This window comes from Xylocopa sonorina, chromosome 3 (genome assembly GCF_050948175.1).
Source record: "Xylocopa sonorina isolate GNS202 chromosome 3, iyXylSono1_principal, whole genome shotgun sequence".
Taxonomy (NCBI): Eukaryota; Metazoa; Arthropoda; class Insecta; order Hymenoptera; family Apidae; genus Xylocopa; species Xylocopa sonorina.
Window position 1 is genome coordinate 11,165,442 of NC_135195.1, and position 22,002 is coordinate 11,187,443.

At 47.7% G+C, this 22,002-nt stretch overlaps 1 protein-coding gene and 1 long non-coding RNA gene across 5 annotated transcripts in view; one reads left to right on the top strand and one right to left on the bottom strand.

The window, feature by feature from the left end:
• Positions 1–22,002, top strand: part of LOC143422285 (neurotrimin) — a 264,124-nt gene that overhangs the window by 120,918 nt on the left and 121,204 nt on the right. The window lies entirely within an intron of this gene.
• Positions 14,793–22,002, bottom strand: part of LOC143422297 (uncharacterized) — a 346,242-nt gene continuing 339,032 nt past the window's right edge. The window contains exon 3 of the long non-coding RNA XR_013101698.1: positions 14,793–14,804. This is a non-coding gene — a long non-coding RNA (uncharacterized LOC143422297). The remainder of the gene's footprint in view (positions 14,805–22,002) is intronic.

Here is a 22,002-nt window from a genome sequence, read left to right on the forward strand (position 1 = left end):
TAGAGCTTTACGAGTTTCACATATCGATGATCGAGAAGAGGCGCAGCATAAATCAGTTCTCGCAAAGTTGATTCAACACAAGGATCTAATTAAAACATCGCAGATCGCGACGCACTCGATGCAACTTGTATCACAAAACACGCTCTCTTTCATTTGATTACAAAAAACCTCCGCTGTATCTCAACTGCAACGCAGAGAGAGAAACTCAGCCGATTCTTTTTACGCGAAATCACAATCGAGCGATAGCGAAACGCAGCGTAGTCGCAGTTGGCACTCGATGTCCGAACACGATGGCTCTGGTAGGTACAAGGGCCAGCAAGGGGGTGAGCGGTTATTAGTATTCGGTTTGTTTCGCGGCGGCAGATGCAGTTAAGCCGCGCGCACAAGCGCGAACCAACCAACGACACGTTACGCGAGCCAACCCCGTGATGCGGCAATGATATTTCGCGATTTCGTTGGAGTTACGGCTCGCCCATCGACGGGATAAAATTATCCGCAACTATTACTTTCCAGCGGGGTTGCGACCGCGCTGGCCGTTATCGGCACCCCCTCGATCCCTATCCGTATCGTCCCAACGCGATTTAGAGCGTGCGGTAAATCGCGCCCCGGACAACCTCGCCCACCCGCGACACCCATCGCTGGACATTTGTCATCGTGAACTGGTTAATTGCTCTTTCATGAGCACGCAGTGATTTGAGGTTGATGTAGCGTCCGACCGCGAGGTTTGCTAATGGAAAATGCGCTAGTGAAACGGAAAAATGAACTTCGTAGGGGTTGCTGATGCGAAGGGTGAAATTGGTGCTTTACGATGGCTTCGTAGAAGGGTTTTTTTCGTTGGCGATGCTGTTGTGGTTCATCTGTTGACTTTTAATTATTAAGAATGTTCGATGGTAGTCGTAAAAGAAATTTCAATTGCTACCAAAAGAAAAAAAGGAAAAGGGAGCAGTCGATGCATCGCGACAGGAGCACATGGCTCTGTTAAGTATTTATGCGTCGGCGATCGTTGAATGGAATTGGTTCTGAAACATTTTTGCACTGTCACGGAACAATAGCCGCGCTCTGCCTACGCCTTCGCGCGTACGCGTGCACGTATATCGACAAAGCAGGATTTAGTAGGGCTATAATTTACCGGTGCTCGTAAATCGTACTGAGAGCAGCTCGATACACTATGAATATCGCGTTGAATAGTTTTTGTCCTGAATCGTTTGCGCGGTCTTCGATACTGCGAAGTGAATAATGGAATATGACTTTCGTTAACCACTCGTAACGCTCGGCCAATTATATGGATCGTTACCAGACATTATTTCGTAATTTGTGGCGCTCTAAATCCTCGCACACGCGGAAATATTTCGCGAGCGCGTTCAAGTTTCCCATTTATAATCATCTATTGGCCGTTATAAATAATTCGAAAGCGAGTACGTTGCAGAGGGCCGTGATATATACGCATTCAGAAGTTGTATGAACGATAATCTTTGATAAATGTGGCTCGAAGAGTCCCGGGATCTTCGCTTAAAGTTACACACAGTTCACTTATTCAAACGCTCATCGATCCTCGAAATCTATTATCCCGCAGTTTTGGCTGCTTTCTAGCGCTGGAACCATTCTCTGCATTTCTGTCTCTTTACAATTTCTGTTTCGCCTGAGCGTCCTGAGTCGTCTCCTCTACGAGACTGCTCGACCATTTCCTGTCTCAAAAACCATAATCGCGATCCCTCTGACAACGTCGACGACATCGAACACGATCCACGCAGACACGGTTCACCCCGAATCTCGTAAATATCCGAATCCTCGCGAGGATTGGCCTTTGAAAGGGTGAAGCGTCTCGCGGCGAAATTGACCTCGAACTCCGAAGTCGACTTCTGAGTCGAGGTCGCTGTCTGGGCGCAGGTGGCGTACATCTGGTTATTTGTTTCTCTCCCCTCTGTTCTGTTACGTTTTTTTTTTTCTTCCTTCAGCTGGAAACTTCTGGGAAAATTCGTAGTGACTCGAAGAGAAGTTTCCTCGGCTGAAAGAAGCCTCCTCGTCTGTAGCGGAACATTCGGACGTCGAGAGTCGTGGATGGACGATTTAGTTGTTATATTGGTTGTTAAACTGGAACATTCATAGCTTTGGTAACGCAATTTTTATACGTAAAATTGTACAGTATAGATAATACGATGAAATAACTTAAGGTAATCATCGAATCTGTAGATGCACGGTGGAGAGAAGATTATGTTCATGCGCGTTTAACACCCCACCGCAGTACACAGTAACGCTATTCATTTCGAGGCACCGACTTGCGGATAGCGCTCGTATTTTTCTCCTTGATCGAGCGCAACGCTTCCTTTTTCGCCACCCTCCGCCTTCATCGCCGTTCGATAATCCCTCGCCACGGGGATGGAGATTCTTCTCCGCCTCACCCGGGCGAACTTCATTCACCAGCGCTCAGCAGCCGCGATTCAACGGGAATCCGTAATATCGCCTCGCGACAAAACCCCTTTCCGTTCGGATTCTCCTACGTATTTCGTTCACGCTCCGTAAAACTTCAATGTCCACGTGGGGAATCACGATCGGGGGTGTGCCGCCCCGTTTTGTCCTCAGAAACAAACGGCCCTTGGGAATGGAGTTTACCACCCCCACGGCCTTTCCTCAGCCGTGACTTGAGGCGCCACTTCGAACGACCAACCCTTTCGGGGTTCGGTTCGAGAATTTTTCGATAGAGGCAAACGATATCTTTGGATGGAACGCGTTGACATACACGTTGCACGATCCTCTCTTTATACAAATCTGTCGATTTTAACGCGGTTTTTCCACAAACAAAGGTGTTTGAAGTTTGGAAAATGAAACAAAAGTGTCAAAGTAATTTAGACAGGTGATACCTGTACACGTAGTCCGGAAGTAACTGTAGAACATCGAAGTTACGGTACGCTGGGAGGTATCGAGTTGCACGCTGCAACTTCGACTCTAACCAGGGATCACGTGATTTGATCGTCAGATCGGTGGTAGGCAGCCAGAACCGAATTAGAAAGCGGGCTAATTGCAGACCGTTTGCACGCCACCGGCAATTGACCGAAATGCTGGAAACAGCCGGGTGCCAACAGCCAGCTCGACCCCCTTGCAAACTTGTTCCCGATTTACGTTTGGTGCATGGTAACATGTGTTTTGCGGCCACCGTAAGATCGAGCCTGTCGACGTGGTCGCCTGGATTTCTCGGTTCCGCTGTTTACAAACCTTGTTCGCCGCCGCATGCGATCTAATTTTACCAATCGAGCTTTATACGATAATCGTACTCGTCGCTATCTCGCCTTTGATTATCCGAACGAAAGTGCGCCTCGTTTACGTTCGCGATCAACGTTCGATTAATAGTTCGATTCGATTCCAGTTTCAAAGATACGCGCGAAACCGATTTCGCCATGGCGTGTCGCGTTCTCGATGTTTATGACGGGTTTACGTTTGTCTGAGTTGGGTTTCCGTTCGGCTCGGATCAAGTTTGGCTTATATTTTCAATCCGACCGCGATGGAACGACCAGGTTACCAGTAAGTGGTTTCAGTTCGAGCTAGGTTAGGTTTATTGCCGCAGTTAATTACTGGCCGTTCCCCAAGCGGTGTCCAAATTAATAAATACAACCAAAACTGAACGCGAGCCAACTCGTATCGAACTCAAATTCCGTAACGATATCATTTTGACGATCTTCCAATGGTATTCTCCGCTGCGATACCAAACGCGTACGCCTTTGGTTACCAATCAACGTGAATCGAATGTAATATCGTGTACCAAAATTGTATGTACGATGGAATCGCTGGTGTACTTGTTGATGAAGTAAGATGGTCTGGTTACCTTTAAAAAAGTAGGTGAACCAGAATTTTTTCCAGAATGAGGTAAGCACGAGAATATGAGAAGAAAGGCAGACACGAACCGTGCGAGCGTTGATTTTAACGCGGCAGTTCCCGGTAATCAACCTCCTGTCAGAGATATCGTATCCGTCGTCCTAGATTTATGACACGCCCCGCGTGCCAGCTCGATTGTTCGAACACGTTACACGAATCCTTCGTTTTACCCGCTTTCCCGCGAAAATGCTACCTCTCTCTCCCTCTTTCTCTCTCGTAAGTCGCGAAAAACTGGTTACTGGATCTTAGCGCGTACGTATTTTGCGTTGGTCGGATTTAATAATCGCTACTTCGTTCGAGGCACACCGTGCGGATGTAAACGTACACGTAACGTGTAGAATAGCGGCTTTCGAAAAAAAATTCGCTGACGTCGCGCGTGAAATATCCGTCTGTCATTAGGGACCAGTGGAATCTCGAGACACCCGCGATCTCTTCCATTTCGCGCGACGCGCTCGCAGTCGAATGTTTCCCTTAAGGATTCGTCGTTCTCGTGGCGAACGGGAACGCGTATCGCGATGTACGTCGGCTTGCCGTTATAAAAATAACGGAAACGGCACGCTGGATATCACGCGAGGTATGAAGAGATGATTATTCACATGAAAAATGACGCTGCGAGCCAGCCAACGAAATAGTGGAACGGATGCGAAGGAGATTTCGATGGGAGGGTGCGAGACAGGGCGGAGAAATTGGAGCGAGAGGATGGAACCGGATGAAGTGGAAATATAACACAGACGAATACGCGAAAATGACGTGTAATATTCGAATAATCGTTTAAAGATGTCAAGTTTTATTCGTGAGAGAACGTTTTAATTGAACCGTCGATGTTTTCTCTCGCGTTAGTTTCCCTGTTTCCGTAGAAAGTTCTCGGAGGCAATCGAATCTTCCGATTCCGTTTAAACTGTCGAACTTTCGAAGATACTGAGCGAATAAAAATTGTACTCGCCGCGAAGGCACGGAGTTTTAATGGGAGCGGACCGTTTTATAAGTTTGCGACGAGAGGAATCCGCGTGCACGATGAAGATACGAAACCCCGAAACAACCACGCGAAACGCTCGCAAATATGAAACTCAGTTTTTACGAGGATTACGCGGGGCTCGCTATACATATTCGTAGGAAGAAATCGTATTCCTTGAAGCTCATATATTCTCCCAAGGGTGCTCCGATGTTTTACATACAAAAATTACTACGATCTTTCTCGCTGAATCTCATAAGCGGATGTCTGTTCTCTCCGCGTTTTTCTAATCCTCATGGATTATCCAAAGCTTTTATATTACAAACAGAACGCAATCGTATAACTTTTATATGAGTGAGAGATTCTCGTTTCGAGGACGATTTTCATTCCGTTGGTTCTGAAAATATCGTGTCGAATAGCAAGTTTCGCTCTTCTTAAATCGAATCACACCCTCGATACTTTACCAAACCTACATTAACCTGTAATTCGAGTAAATCCTTCTCTATTCATTTAGCAATCCCGTATCGCGACGTGCTCGCGAAGAAAAGCAAAAGTGCGCGTGTCTTGCACGCTCGCGTCGACCTACATATCACGCGTCCCACGTATCCGTGTCTTCCTTGGCGGCGGAAGTGAAAAGGAAATCATGCCGCGTCCAAGCTGCTGACGCGCGACAATGAAGAAACACGTACACAGCTTAGGAGCTGCTCGAGGCATCCTGAGGTGGCCTGTTCGCGAAACGACACCCTCCTCCACAGTCGCGTTACGCGGCCGTTTGGTTGTCCTCGAGCTTTGTCGTGCTTTCCACCCGACGCTCGCCAGAGGAAGAGGAGGACCGAGGATTGCTCGCAAGATGGCCACGAGTTCTCCGCAGCCCTTTCATTAGGAATTTATGCGGTTCTGCATTGGACGGTGCGAGGATTACTTGCTTAAGGAATTGTTTCGTGTGGGTGCTAAGAGAAGTTGGTGCTTTTAATAGATTGGCAGACGAGGGTGTTTCGTGATCACGAAGAATTATTTAATGGTTAGACGAGTGTATTGATATTGAGTTAGTTCTGGTGCATTGGTGGACAAATACATTTGAGGTAGTATTTTTTATTGCAGTCTTCTACAGTATAATCCACAGTAGCTTCCATGCGAGCGGTTCGAATGACGTACGATAATACGAATCTTACTTCACCACAGTAAATATATATCGAAACAACACCGCTAATTGTTATTTGCACGATAAATGGTAATGCAAATATCACGAGAAATATCTGTTTGCCCTAAATGTTTGTAGTAAACGACAAGAGTAAATTATACACCGCGGTAAACATACGTGAAAATTTATAATTCGATATATAATTGTGCTCCCCGAGGACTAACTGTTTAACCACGCTCGATGCATTGCGCGATCGTGTGCATTGCCATGGAATCGACCTCGATAATGGGGCTCGCTTCGTTTCGAAACCGAGTCCGTGACCGATTCAACTATAGAGTAAGGTACGCACCCTCGCATCTTTGTCGTCGATTTTATTCGCACACTCGACCACGAAGGAGATTCCAGTGCGAGACTGCATCTAGACCTTGACGATGATGGGTTAGCTTACACGTCTGGGGAAGACAGTGCCCCCAAATTTACTGTGGCCTTCCTGTTGCAAGCCGCATCCATTGTTTGCCAACCGACGTTCCACCAGCATTGTAGCCAGCTTCCTCAGCATCCAAAGGGACAGCGATACCGCGGTTTGTCGCTTTAGGTCAATTCCGTGTTTGCGCGTGCCACCACTCTAATATTTTTCCACGACCATACGTACGATTCACGTAAACGTTGATCAACGAATACGTCGAGAAACATTGCAGAGCAACGCGATACTTTATCGAAAGAGACCAAGCGCAAGCAATAAGAAAACGACGCAACAAGCATTCGTTCGATCTCGTGCGATCCCCCCAACGCAAGGCTTTCGCGTGCTCCAATTCCAGGCCAGACCCTCGTAGCGATCCCCAGATCGATCGTACAGAGAATTAAGATCGCGGCTCGATGCGTTTAACCGCGGTTATCGCTAAAACTGCTGACACGCGGCACGTGCGCTGGCCTGCCGACCCTTCGGTACCACTTAATTCCGTATGCGTACTCCGTTGCTCTTCGACATGGTAATTTCGCGCTGGATGCGATACCGTGAAAACGGCGCCCGGAACGGCGATATTCGCACGTCCCCGCTAATTGTAACTGCGCACGGCACCAAGTTTCCCTGTTAATTCTTAATGCCCGTGTAAATGAAAACCAGCCGCGCCACCGCTGTGTTCTCCGCGTGCACGCGTGCGTCTGACAAACGCCCGGCTGCGGAGGGCTTTAAAGCGATTCACCGTCGACGTTGAAAACTTTTCCAGGGGACACTGGCGGTGTTTAATTTGTAGCTCCAAGTTCCCGCGAGCCACTCGGTTGCTTGTTTGTTGTACTCGACCGTCTGCGAGCTTTCCGGATTATTAGTCGAGGGGTTGTTGAACCTGCGATTGTTCAACGCTGGGGAAAAATTACGGTGCTTGTTAGGTGGGAGTGTAGTGATTGGGTAATCGATGCTAATCGTTGAGCTTTCGTCGTATTCTGAGTTTTTATTAGATAGCAGGGAAGATGGTTGGATGGTGTCGTTCTGGAAGATGGAGTCGCGCGAAACCACGCGACGGCGATCGACGATAATGACATACAGACAGATCGATTCGACCGGGCAAACATATCGCATTAACGTCGACCCGTATGCATGTCAAACGTCCACGCATCGAATGCACGTCAGCGAAGCCGTGCGTCCACCCAAACGCGGTTCAATATCGTATAAACTTCTGGCGAGGCTCATTCCCGTTTCCTGCATTCCACGCGTTGCGAGATCGAACCTAACCTAAGAGAAATTATTTTGCGTATCCTAAATTGATCTCAATCCCTAAAACAATAGCACGTGCAAAAGATGGATTGCATTGAATAACGGAAATCGATATGTTCTTGGGAAAAAATCAATTGCGTAATAAATTATGCCAATCGAACGTTGACTTCCGATCGCAGTAATCCGGTATACGCGAAAGGAAACCGACTACGGCTCCAACTCCAGCTACCCATATATTTCTCCCTGCTCTAATCCTGTCTGCGCCGATGCATTCGACGAAAAAAGAAAAAAAAAAAGGAAAACGAGGAGAAGCAACGGGAAACCCGTGCAATTTCGTTAAAAGTGTGTCGCACGCGAGCTCCGCGGGCCTCGAGAATACGACGTTCGTCGAGTAAAAACAAAGCCCGTCGACTTTGCGCCACGGCTCGCCGCTTTCATTTCGCCGCGCGGAACTTTGAAACCCGAGGGTAGGTGCTCCTGCCACGGGGGCGTGTAGCTGGAACAACGACCGATAGAGAGTGAATTCGACGAGTCCGTTCGAGGAAACAGCTTCTTCCGAGACGAGGGCGTCCCGTTCGAGTCGAGACAGGGCTGAAGAAGGGTGTCGCGCTCTTCGTCTTCTTTGCTCGCGTGTCTCTGCCAGACAGGTGCGCTCGTAGACCCGGCTGATTTGATGGGGAAATTGTATTGGTTCCACCGAGAGACGTTGACAAAGGCTGGCTGAAGAACCTGGAGACAAAGCCCGTTTACTCGCGTGCTGTTTGACGATGGAAAAAGGTTCGATGCAATCGGGACATCGGGGAGCTAAATGGGAATGCAACGCGGGATTCCGTGAGCCGCTCCTCGATGAAATTCGCGGCGTGTACTGGGCGGTGATTCGGTGGCTTATTCGGTATTTAGTTTACGTAGCTGTTTGCGATCAGAAGGGCTTCTCGTTTTCGCAATTGTTTCGATTAAAGCTTCTGTTCTTTTTATTGCTGAAGCAACATCGTACACATTTACGACGTCGTAACCTCGCAGAGCTCGACTGAGAGATTAGTTTCGTATGTTAGTCGCAAAAGTTTTTTATCACGACGCCAGGTTAAAGCCGTGGTGGACGGAAGAAGCTGAAATTTGAATACGCCCACCACCTCTGCTCTCCCTTATACGAGATCGTAAATTTTCCATAAAAGGCGGGACAAAGTGTGGCGAAATACTTATAGCGTTGAACGATCAACACCTCGCGCGTGCAAGTTGGACGCGTCGTATTTTTCGTATATCGCCAAGTTATTCGAGTTGTGCAGGCGTAAAGCAGGCGACGAGCTCGTGAAAATTTGCAACTTTGCTCTCGTCGCGCGTTAAACTAAATTGTTTGGAGCCTCAACTGTTCGCGTACCGTGACAGTTGTCTCGTTTATTCCATTCGCGTGAACGCCATCGGCCAACCAATCGAGACGCTGGATCTCTCATCCCTAGGACCTTGTCCTCCGTCGCCATTGCGGCAGTCAGGGACCCAGCAACATTTAAATTCGTGGCGAGTCGTGATTGCCTCGGCTGTCGACCGTGCGAGCTTGATTTCGCTGATTCAATTGTTCCACCGGCCCCTCGTCGTCGTCTCGAGGGCGCTCCACCCTCCCTTCACCCCCGCGCACCCTTTTTATCCTCTCGCATCTTGGCTCTGCGACCGATGTCTTCGACCACGAGGCCCTCCTCGAGCTCTATCGACCTGAAAACTTCACGCTCGTTGCCTCCGTTCGCTGACTGGCCCGATATCTACGAGACCTTTTAATTTAATTCTGATTCAACGAGTTCTCGCTCTTATCGGCCACGCTTTCTCGAGGATCGCGTTGGCATCGCGCGATAGCCGCCCTTAACGAGGAATTTGAAATTTTCGCGATCGTTCGAAGGGAGTAACGAAGCTTGGAGTGCGCGTCGAAAGTTGATGCGAACTTCTTAGATCGGTTGCGTGGTTTTAATAAGAAATTGATATCGGATGGGCCCCGTTCGAGGGCTGCGAATATTGTTGAAATTTTGAGGCTTAATATCGGTGGATGAAAGTTATGATTTTGATAGCGAGCTGAAATTTCTGAATAATTGGAACGTTAATTGGCAACGAAATCGCGATCAGGTTCGCATATAAATAACCTGAAAAATCTTTTGATACTCTGTAGCGAGAATAGCTCCCCCTTGAAGTTGCATCGAGTCGATGGAGGTGAAAGGGGCGTTTAAAGTAAAACGAGGCAATTAATGTTTTAAATCTAAATGAATACCGTACAAAGAGAGAAATGATAAAGGTAGAAGAACTAGATATAATGATATTCATTACTGCTTTGTGACGTTCCCGCCAGTTCAGCGAGATAGAAAAAAACGCTCCAATTTGCATTTATCCTATTAAAAGCGGAGCGAACACTTTGACGATTGCGCATACACTCGAAATAATTTATTGGCGAAAACGATCGAGCCCTACGCGAAGCTCTCGTTAAACGGTTCGAAACGCAAAGCGGAAATGTGTCTCCCACACCGTCCTCGAGGGACAAGGGATAATTCGTGTAACAATCAATGCAAACGTGAGAAGCGAGAAACATTCGAGCTCCCTGTAACTGCTCGATGCCAGTCCAGTATCAGAGCGTAACAAATTCCAGAGTTTCGCCGACGTGGCGAAGGTATTAACGCGGGGGAACATTCCAGCGATCCGCACGTTGCATCACGAGCCAACCGTACGATAAGGTCGCGCGCAGCGTCGAGTTATCAGATGCATGCAACGATCCAAAGCGACGAGAGCCGTGCGAGGACTCGCGAATACGTTCAAGTAGCGAGAACAGTCCTGTTTGCCTGCCGATATCGAGCCAGATAGGACTTTACGGTTCAAAGGGCTTTCCAGTTCTATACGGAGGCCGAAGTGACCCAAAACCGAGCTGGCAGTGGGTCTAGCGCGAAAATAATGAGATCTGTAAACCGGAAGCTGCTCGATATCGACGATAGGATCCACTGCGCGCGTGTGTGACCGACAACGGGGTGGTTTCGTACGAGAAAAGTATAAAAATATCATCGAAGAGTTTGTCAGGTGTTAAGAACCGAAAGTAGGAAAAAAATTCGCGCACGCGTCCGTGCTTCAAGTTTACACGGATTTCAAAGGCATTCCGTCGTCGTGGGCTGCGTTCATCGATAGTTAAACTCGAAACGACCGCACTCGAACTCTCGTAGCGAGGCAGCCTGTAAAAAGGGAAATAAATTTTATTCACCTCCCTGCAGATTTAAGCTCGCAGTCTTAAAACTTCAGCTCTACTTCGCCGGTCCGTTTACGAAATCACGAGGGCACGGAATTAAAGCTCGCACGGTCCTCGCGCGGTCAACTTTCCCAGCTAACCAGCGAACGCTCTTATCAATCTTGCTTTCCTCCGCGCGGGGATCGCTGTTTGCAGACTTATTTACGTTCTTGCAGACGATTCGATCATCTTTACGTTCCTCCCGGGCGTGTTTGCACGTACAACAAGCTGCTTACGTAGATAAATACGCCCGCTTATACAGCTGATCCGTAATCCCCCATATTCGCGCTAGACAAACAGTATCGCTGCAGGTTTTCACTTGGTATCGGTATACGCGTGTCCAACCTCGGTTTAGTCGCAAGAACGAGAGTCCACGAGTTCAAATATTTGATCACTCGTCATTTCTCCAGCCATGATCCATGCAACAGACGTAAATGTCATCGAATTACCATTACAGCCAAGAGTGGTTCGCTTCGATTCAAGGTATAATACATACTCGTTCAGAAAATGCGAATGTAAATGCTGCGCCACTGTAGATGCTCGGTAGCACGAAAAAGCCGGCCATATTTCGTTAGAAAATTACAAACAATCCCCGGTAAGAACGAAATTGCGCACGCCCGCGCTATCCAAGAACGCGAATACCTAAACGGAACTCCCCGAGCGTTTACACCGGCAAAGACGATGCACAGGCTCGTAAAGTTGCGCAATTTAGCCAACCGTCGTTCTCCATCGATTCGCCGTTTCTTGCCGCAGATAATAGCGTACGCGGGGGTTTATTTACTGCCTGTTTTATCGGAAGGGGTCGCGGGCTCGCGTCGGAGCCAGCACAGTGAGCGTGGCGATGATGCGGGGCGCGCACGCGAGCAACGCCGTCCGTGGATTTTATTGGCCACCCTGGACGGTAAAAAAACGGTGGTCACTTGTGGAAACGAGGTAACGATATCCGTGTTTCGGAGAAATTATGCGAGCCTTTCGTTATCGTATCGCTTCCTCGATTTTCGGTGGAAGTTCTCAGTTTCAAGCAGGTCGTACGGTGAAGATTTCTTATTCTAAGATGTAACGGGGTTTAAAGAATCACGGTGGTGGAAGATCGAAGAGTATGAGATTGCGAGAGAGCATAATTTCACTTTATCTTTCGATACTTTGGGAAGTTCTCGAACTCGATACGAAGTGGGAAAATTAATGGAGAGAAGAAAAATTCGAAGGAAGTCGAATTGTTTCGAAATGGATTGGAAGAACGCGGTGGAGTTAAGATCGTGGAGATCGTAAAAATGTTTCAGCTCGGTAAAATTGTCAGGCGCGAAAGCATCGGAACGGACGTAACGCTCCTCGTTCACCCCTCCGTTCACCATCGCGGTTGCAATCAGAACTGATAATCGCGGGTAAACACGCTCGCGTAATAACACTCAATAGAAATGCGCTGTTTACGATCGCGCGCTTCTGGTTACGCAAGCTTTATGCAGGAAATTGCAGTTCCCAGGGCGCCGTCGCGATAAGATTTATCGTTCGCGCTGCCACTGACACGAATTACCTAATCAATCGTTATCGTTCGCCGCTTAAAACTCCTATCTCTAGTGCCCGTAACGTGGACGTCTTTTTTCGACTTCCGGGCCTGGGACAGTTCCAGATTACAGTCGACGTTTCTTTCTTTTACACCCTCTTCGGACGAACGGCGAAGGGTCCGGGGAAAGTGCTGACTCGAGCGCCAGTGGAAGGGTAAACAGGGAATCTGGATGACGTATTTACCTTCCCAGCTTTTTCCGTCGCCAGTGGGGATGAGTTTCGTGTAATGCAGAATTTCAAGTCTATAAAAAGACATCGACCTATATTCTCCAATTTTCTTACGGCAGCATCGCGATCTGAGATTACACCATTACGACGAGTTAACAGATTCTCACGCTAGGATTGGAAAGATCGCTTTTCACGTGTCCTCTACCAACTTGTCTACAAATTAAACAGCCCCTCGATCGCGCACTCCATCGATCACCACTCGATTTACTTGCTGATCGCGATTCAAGTTCAATTAATACGTCTCACCAGTCTGTCGGGCGATTTTAATCAAAGTCGAGGTGGGGTGGCCAGTTATCCCAACGATGGGTAGCAATCGATCCGCGCAGGACTATGCCGGATATTTTCGGTGAATTCGTCGGAGAATTCGCCGCGTTGCGGTCCAAGTAATTTGTCGACTCGGTACGACGTGTTGCACGCGGACAAGAAATACCGTGATCACGGCTCGATATCCAGCACCCTAGACGGGCCGTTTCCACCCCTCGCCAGCCGTCCAGTCGCCGGTATTCGACCAATTCGAATCGATCGCGGTCGCTGAAATTTCAACGATGCCTCCCGTTTCGATCCCCGTTCGACGTCGCGTGCGCAATGTTTCGTGCGTCTGCATATTTCCGCCGCGACCAGCTGCGATCCGCCTTTCGTATACGCGAAACGACCGACGGACGGGCCACGGCACGCGACGAATGCTGAAAAACCGTAGGGTGAATTGCGCGGGACACGCGACCGCGCGCCACCGCAAAACGGGACCGACGAACGCTGCGACGAGGGTTGACGAGGGTTGCAGGAGGGACGAAGAGTTGACGTTTGACGAGACCGCGACGATGGCGGAGACGAATTGCGCTGCGATCGCTGGAGATGGGTTTGAGGTCGCGTCGGTGGTTTCCGGTCTCGCAGAGACGGTTCGATCTTCCGCTGGCGGCAGATTCGAGGAGGATTCGATTTGCACCGTTCGGTGTGACGCGCTTAATTGAACGCTCGTGCGCAACAATCGTTTTACTTTGAGTTTCGATCTCGAGATGTGAGATATTTGGGTGAACGAGTCGATTGCACCGTGTTTCTTCCAGTAAAATTTGCATCGGTTTATGTTGTTACCATTTTGAGGATACATTGGGATAATTGTCTCGTGGAATTAATGATTGTCGAAAGCGATATTTGTGATTTTAATTCCACTGTTGTTCAACTTCATATTTTGATTAATTGGATCGCCGTCTTGAAAGACGATGGTCGATAAGCTAATTGTGGGGGATGAAATGGCTGCTAATTCGTGTTTCGTGTTTCCGTATCGCGATGGCTGTTTGTTTGCTTCTTTTTATGAAAGTTACATGTTAGAGCCGCGTTTATATAAGCGAGCCCAGAAAATTGCGAGAAAGCAGTTGAAGTTTGTTCAACAAAAATTGCTATGGAATTTTTCATGCAAATTAATTTCATCGATAATCAACCGGCGAATATTTATGGCGATGAAAAAGTTTTCTCGATCGTTTCCCATTCTGGCGTGTTTCGAGCCGCAAATATTACGCTTGCAACGCGACGTTTATCCCACTCTGTGTAATATTTCCCTTTCAGCGTGGCCTATTATTTGAGGTCGGCATTGATCCGGTTAAGCTCGCGGTTTATCGAGCTAGGGTACGCTTAAATATTCAATAACGTTCATTTTGCAACCGCGGGGAAAAGCGAAGGAAAAGGGTATCGAAGAATCGTAAACGCGATTACCGTTGTTTCATAAATGATAACGTTGACACGATTACACAGCGCTCGCGCAACATTTGGGACGAGCGTTCGTTAACAGGGTGCGGTGCGATGTACTGCATCGCCCGACAGAGCTAATTTTTGGGACCCTGGGGACGCTTACATTCTATTTAACTGTACAAGCTGCTCCAATTTCGCCTATGTTGTTTTTCAAACGCACAGGATGGATTTAAAATAAAAGCTCAAATATAATGATGCGGTTTGCGAAGTTTTAACACGAATATTTTTCCATTTGTGTGGAGGTAAATACTTTAGTGATACACTGAATTACAGTTCTCTCTACAGTTGATTTCCGTTGACCAAGCTGGTTGCAGAGAAATTTCACGGCTTGTAATTATTCTAATTTGACGATTCCCTGGCCTCCGCCTTTATTTACCCATATAAAATTATCGCTTAATTATTGGGACGGCCGATTATTTTATCCGACGCATAAATTTCGCCCGAGCAACTACTGCAATTACGCGTGACCGCGCCAATATTTATGCAAGTAGAACGTTCTATTGCCCCTGTTCGTTCGGGTTAATCCAGAATTCCGAGCACGGTTTGTGCAAAATTTATATACTACGCGAATTGCTTTCTTGTTTGCTGGTAATTTGGTATTTGTTTCAATCGAAACCTCGTCAGTAGTTGAATTAATGAAAAGATCATTAAGATATTCCGCGGAAATGTTTGAAAACCGTGCCCCGTCTCTGCAGCCCGTTCCTCAGTCTTGTTTCCACTTGGAAGCCTCCGACAATGTCCAGAAGAGGAATTAGAACTTAATCACAGCGCTTCGAGGCGACTCCTTTTTATTTCGGTCGCGTTTCGAACTTTCGAGGCCGAACTAAACCTCGAACTACCCCTGCTACCTCGAACTCTGTAACCAACTTCGATGAAATTTCGAACGTTTGCAGAACGCCGTCGACGTTACATAAGCTGTTCAATATTTTCTCTAATTAGAAATCCATCAACCTGACAGACCCAAAAACCATCGAATTAAACGAAGTAGACAAAACGACGACGCCAGCGATGTTCTTCAAATTTACCACGTCTGTTAACACGTGTCTACGAATCTTAACATTTCAATAGTATCTACGCTAGTAGTTTCACGGAAGAATCACACAATTCGAGGCAAAGAGAAAGCATTTGGAGAAACGAAACCGTCGAAGCTACCACGGAACGCAATGGGAACGAAGGTATGTTGCGGGATAACTTCAGAGGCTTCTATCGCGCAACCCTTTCGTTCGGAGTAACGTCACACGCGGTGTGTTCCGGTGAAATTATGTGAAAACACGTTTCACAGAGGGAGAGAGAGACGCGAGACACAGTTCCACAAAGGGAACCAGGAATTGCGGGGTTCCATCTACGCTTTGTTTCAGAATTCTTCGACGATCGACCACATGAGACGGTAAACCGTGCGCATTGCTTCCGCTTGAAATAATTGAGCTTAAACTAGATTCTCGATACGTGAACGTTACTTTCGCGTCGTTTGCGACACAAGTCACAGTGTCTCGAGTATCGTCGAGTGCGAGAATAAACTCGCAAAGAAGGAAAGATACGATATTCGTTGAATGAAACTGCTCGCAGTTCTTCCGACGAAATCATCATAAGCTGTCGATACCAATCACATGAAGAAAGACGCCCCGTCGTTGGTTACGGAGACCGTCGTGCCGCTCGTCGGTTGGACGAGACAGAATGCAAAATAGCGCGAGTGGAAGAAAGTTTTAAATTATGCGAGCTGCCGACGACAGTTCTTTAACCGGTTTCGCGGCGATAAATACAACCACCCTCTAGAAACAATACGAGATATTTCAATCGCGCCAGCGCTCCCCCTCTCAACGCGGGTCACCGTGAAAAGTAATGACGGGTCAATTGTTTCGATCGTTCCAGTAACGAGCAGCTATTGTTCGTCATCAACACTAAGTGACTCTTCTCGACGATCTCGAACCATTTATTTCGTCGACATCGACGGTCCGTATCGCTACCAATTTTTAATCTAATCAATCAATTTTTAATACACGAGCAAACACTCGACTTCTACGCTTTCGAGTGACTCAGAGGTTCGAGCTGTTTGCTTCGCATTTAGCCTCAGGTTATTCCAAGAAAGCTTCCCCCGGAGGAAAGTGTTTTATTCTTCGCAGGGGGTAACCATTGCTGTTAGTCAGCGAGCGTAATCGCGTAACGCCGTCGTAAATCGTCGGAGGGTGCGTTATTGCGGCGACCGCGCGCATCACCGACCTCCTCCACGGAAAATTGACTGTAACGATTATATCGCGGGACGAAAACTGTTTCGCTGCACGTGAAGTGGCTTAATGGAGCCGCGATAATTAATGAAATTAGCGCGCGGCCTGCCGCCTGAAGAGTTTAATCCTTCCGCGGGGAGGAAACTACCGCGTACGAGTCCGTTGAATTCGCAACGAATCGACGAGATGAAAACGCGGTTTCGATTTCGCGGCGGGAGTGAGAAATAGAGCCGGATATTTCGTTTCCGCGGATCCCTTTCGCCCCCGTCCGCACGCCTCTGTTTTCGCCGATGAAATAATTGCGCGGCCGTTCCGCAACCGCGGCGCACGGCCGCTCGTTTTGTTCTAACTGGATTAAAAATGAAATTCGAGCTTTTGTTCCCCGTCCACCGATCCGTGGGAAACAAAAACGGTGAACAGGCATCGTTCGAATTATCGCGGAGCGATCGCGGAACGAAAATGGGGATGAGCGTCTCGGTTTCAGTGCGCGAGTGTACAGTGTTCGCAACGAGGAGGAACAGGAAGAGTCGCGAACGGCGAGTCGTTACCCGATCGTTCGAGTAGAACGATCTTACGCGTGGCACTTATCAACCAGGATGAATTGTTCGAACGTTCGATCGTTTCAGCGTGTTCAGAATACGCGCAGCATAAATCGATCGATGTCTTATTGGCATTTCTCTGTTGATCCGAATTCATTCAACTTGATTCGCATCTGTTTATGGCGAGCGACGATTAAATCCGACTGGTGCTTGATGCACGGTTGGTATTACCAATCGCGAAGGCTTTCGCAGCGCACGCGAAATTCATATGGATACGAAGTTTCTTTGACCGATCGCTAATATTACCTCCGCGATTATCCATTACTCGAGCTTCGAATATTGCGTACAATACCCCGGGCATCGTACTTGGGGGATCAGCTCGATGATTTCCGTTTTCACGGCGGCGGCGCTCGCCTATATACGCGGTGCTCCGGTACCGTGCCAATTCCGATCGGAATATGATACAGGGGAGAATGTTTCGCGTAATAATTCCATTCGTGCCGTTGTAGAATGATTAAGATTTGCTATTCTACCATTGAAGAATAATTAGCTACTATTTCGCTTACTCGTTCTACCCAAATCATTCTTATTTTTACAACTACAACATCATTTCACCAGGGTGCACTAGGAATTACTTGTTTCAAAATACTGCACAGCAAGTTTCTCGTCAATTTGCGTTTAATCGTAACTCGGTTCTCTTAGCAGTTCCTTTGAGGTGCCTTCATCTTGAATGGCATGCGCCATCTTGGTTGAGCATGCCCGGTCTGGTCACCAAACGTTGGGAACGGTGGTCCCGCTGGTCATTCACTTGCCTCGTAATTCCGCACGGTCAATTGATTTAAGCAAACAAAAGAACCAGCGACAGCGGCTCGCAAAAGCCCCGGAACGAATCGCATCGACATTAATTCCGGTGCAGCGTGTCGCGCGATCGTCCGCGCGCGTTTTCGCCCGATGCTTAACAGCGATAGCACACAACAATACGAAGCCGTACGGAAAGGTCGACGTCGTCCACCGTGTACTACACGTCGAAAGGGTTGTAACCGGATATAGGCTAATCTGGTACAACACAGGTTTCCTCCTCTGGCGAGCGCGTTTCGACGGACATCGGCCGTCCCAGCGGCGAACAAATTAAGCGGACGGAATAATGATGTAAGCCGCGCGACCTGAGCTTTCGCGCGTTTTCGATTCGAAGAAACGCGTCCGTCCGACATGGACGGGTTAAGCCGACCCCGGGATGCCTGGGGTCGCTTGTCAAGACTTCTGACGAGACCAGGGACTGTCCGCTCGGTCTACGAAGGGAATTAATGGGCGTGCGTATGGCTTTGATAGATCAAGACGCTTTCTGGAGCTGCGAGACGCGTGCAATCTTTTATTACACGTAGACCAGGCTTTGATTTATTAGATTATCGATGAGAGATTTTCAAGTGCAACGAATTAACGATAAAATCGAATGAAACGAACAAGTTGGAACTATAGCAAATCTGTACCCGAAACTTTCAACGATACTCAGACAGACAAGAGCAGAACTTTCGAACCAAGTTCTATGCTGACTACTGAAAAGTGCAAGGAGCCACCTGTGCCCTGTAATTAATAAACATCTCAAAGTTTCATCAATGGAAGGAGTCCAAGTTGCCAACGAGATTTCCGAACGATCCTTGGGAAATTTTCGGCCTAATCTGTTTCGTCACTGCTCCGTTTCGATGAACTTTCACACAGCGTTACCTATCGCTGCATTAAGGGCGTCGACGTCGACGCGGAAGATATATACGGCCCTTTATAAAGTCAACAACAAAGAAACTCATCGATTCGTGACTCGACTCGGGCGCGAAAAAGGCCATTCATCAAAACGGGAACGCCGCTTTCCCCCCGTTACATTTGTACCATCGGCTGCAACGGTTTCGAGCGTGTCGCAATTAATAACTGCGTGTAACGCCGTGAAAACGGCAGAAACAGAGAGAGAGAGAGAGAGAGAGAGAGAGAGAGAGAGAGAGAGAGAGAGAGAGAGAGTGAGAGAGAGTTTGATTTAAACGTATGTTCAAAGCATTCGTCTTGAAGTTCATACAGTTAATTAGTCGCGCTCCATCCACCTCTGTCCGGGATGTTTTACGGGCTGCAGTTCCACGCGAACATTTTCGATCCCTGATGGTATGGGAGCGCTGAAGGAATGTGACAGCTCGAGGTAACGCGTGGTCGTACGAAACTTTCCACTGCTATTAATTTTTTTCCACTACGAACAGAAACTTTCCACGATTAACTCGTACGTAATGTGTAATATAAATGACCAGCTATGAATCAATTTCCGAGTGGTGGAACGTTTTCGGATAGCGGTGTCGTTGAAAGAGACGCGAGATCTGCCAATTCTACGGTTGTCACGTTCACGCAGAGAGAAGAAACGAGTATTAATTATCGTAAAGTGACATTAAGCTTTCGATATCGAACAACAGCGATTTCTCTCCCATCGCCTCGACGTCTTCTCGCCCCTCTCTCTCTCTCCCTCTCACCTTTCCTCTGGCTTCTCGAACTCGATGGCCAGAGCCTGTTTTTCGCCCCAACGAACAACGTCGCCGCGGTCCAACCGCGTGTACGTGTAAGCCACGACCTCAAAAGAGGCCGAGAGAGCTTGTAGACCGACGGCCGCACGTCGTCAGCTATCGATCCTCCGGACGCCACTTTGCGGTGAGCGTGTCCCGCGACGGTCGAGCAAACGACCGAAACTACGGATCACCAGACCGGTCGATGCTATCGACTGCTCCTCGAATATTTGCCGCTGGCAAACATATCGCCGTCGTGAAATACACTTGGCAAAAGCGAGGGACCGCCTCGACGTTTGTCTCTCGCGAGCGTCAACCGAAACGGGGCTGCTGAATTTTACGTAGCCGAGAAAGTAGCGGAGATCGCGTTAGGGGTTGATTCTATAATTCGCGGACCACGTATATTTCATTTGTCAATTTATTTGGTGAATGATATTCGTTGTTACGCGACATGTAACTATAGCAGGGGTGGTTCATCCCTTCCTCGTATGTGGTTTAAATGCTCTTTGATCATAACTATTCTCGAAGCTAGTGAATTCGTGCGCAAATTTTAATTTCCGACGTATTAATATAATGGTAATATTATTGCTATTAATGTTAATGTTGCTGTTAATATGCTCGCTAATTTGCCAAGATCGTGGCTTGGAATTTCGAAATATCTAATTATACGCCAATCTTCTCGTTAAATTTGCATCCGTATTTTCTCGTACATCGGCCGCATGCGATGAATAATATTATCTATACTGGCAAATATTGATTAATATCGTTCATCATACACTTTGTCCGCTTTGAATCACGTTCATACGAGATTGAAAGATTGATACAGACAAACTAGCAATAAAAGTACATCGATATCGAAACACTATCATCCTTCCTCGACTCAATCGATTACTTAACCTTCAACCGATCTATCTTTTAACCCCCGAAATCTCTCGAAATCTGCTGATCAATCGGAAGCGTCGTTGATCTGAACCCGCGTCCAGGAATTCTGTTGGCGGACAGCGTAGCGATTTACGGGCCATATATCCAACCGATCCGCGAGAGAAAGAAATCGAAACGAGAGCGGTGACCAACAAAAAAAAAAAAAAAAAATACCCAAAAAAGAAACGTGGCGGAAAAGGAGGAATGAAATACGGGAAGGAAAGGAAGGGGTGAGCGGAAAAAAGCGATGGAAAAATTTACCTATGGATCGCGAATATTTGACGGTGGACGATGGCTGGTCCGCGCGAGGCGGACGTCGAACCGATCTGGTGTCGGTGCGTTGGATAGAAATGCAAATTCGCGACGCGACGCGACGCAATCGCCGCGACGGAGGGTAGTTCGAGGCGCGCGTAACATCGATACACGAGGTCCTCTCACGAAGGCAATTATACGCGCGACGATCAACACGTCGCGGTGACGAAATGATTAGAGGGATAACTGGTGAGAGAAGGGTGCGCGAATCTGGGCTCGCGTATCGACAGCTGGCCCGACGTGAATATCGGCGTTCGATAATAGCCTGAACTTTGCCGGATGGTTCGAGTGATAAAGGTGAAGACCGCGGAAAGGAACGTGTAACGCGTCCGTTCGATGCACTCGTTTAATCACGAACGCGTGACTTCGCCTCGATACCCGTCCCGATAGTGTCAGAGTTGAATCGCTGGTAAGTGATTGAATTCTCGCTTTTTTTTCATCCTTGAACGGATATTTACAGCCGTTTCGATGCGCAGTTAGAATCGTTCGAGTGCGCGGCCATAACCATTTAGCGATATGTTATTTTTAACGACGTGATAAATGCGGGGAGCCGAGTCGGGAGATACGCGCATACGTCTGAATTAAAATAACAACTTGTAGCGTCATTTGTATGGAATGTTTCGATGAATAGGTATGAACAATCTGAAAACACTGGTCCCCGTTTTATACTCGTGACAACTCGCAACGTGGAAGCAATAAATCAGAAAAGAGAAACGAACGAAATAGAGTACAAATTATTCCAACGACTATAAATATGAGAATAGTTTCTACAGACAGGGTAACAGCGAGTACTAATCAAAAATGCAAACAATAACGAGACACCTGAAGATGACTTGATTGAAAGCTGCAAAGGACCTAACACTAGGACCATCTACGATAAAAGTATTCTAATCTCTTTGAAAAAGAAAAATCTGACTGGTGTGATAGTTGTAGCATAAAGTCTACAATTGTACTTAAGTCTAGGTACGTAGTCCTTAGCTTGATATCGTGTTGAAGAGACCTCTCGAAAACGATACCAAGGACCCAGG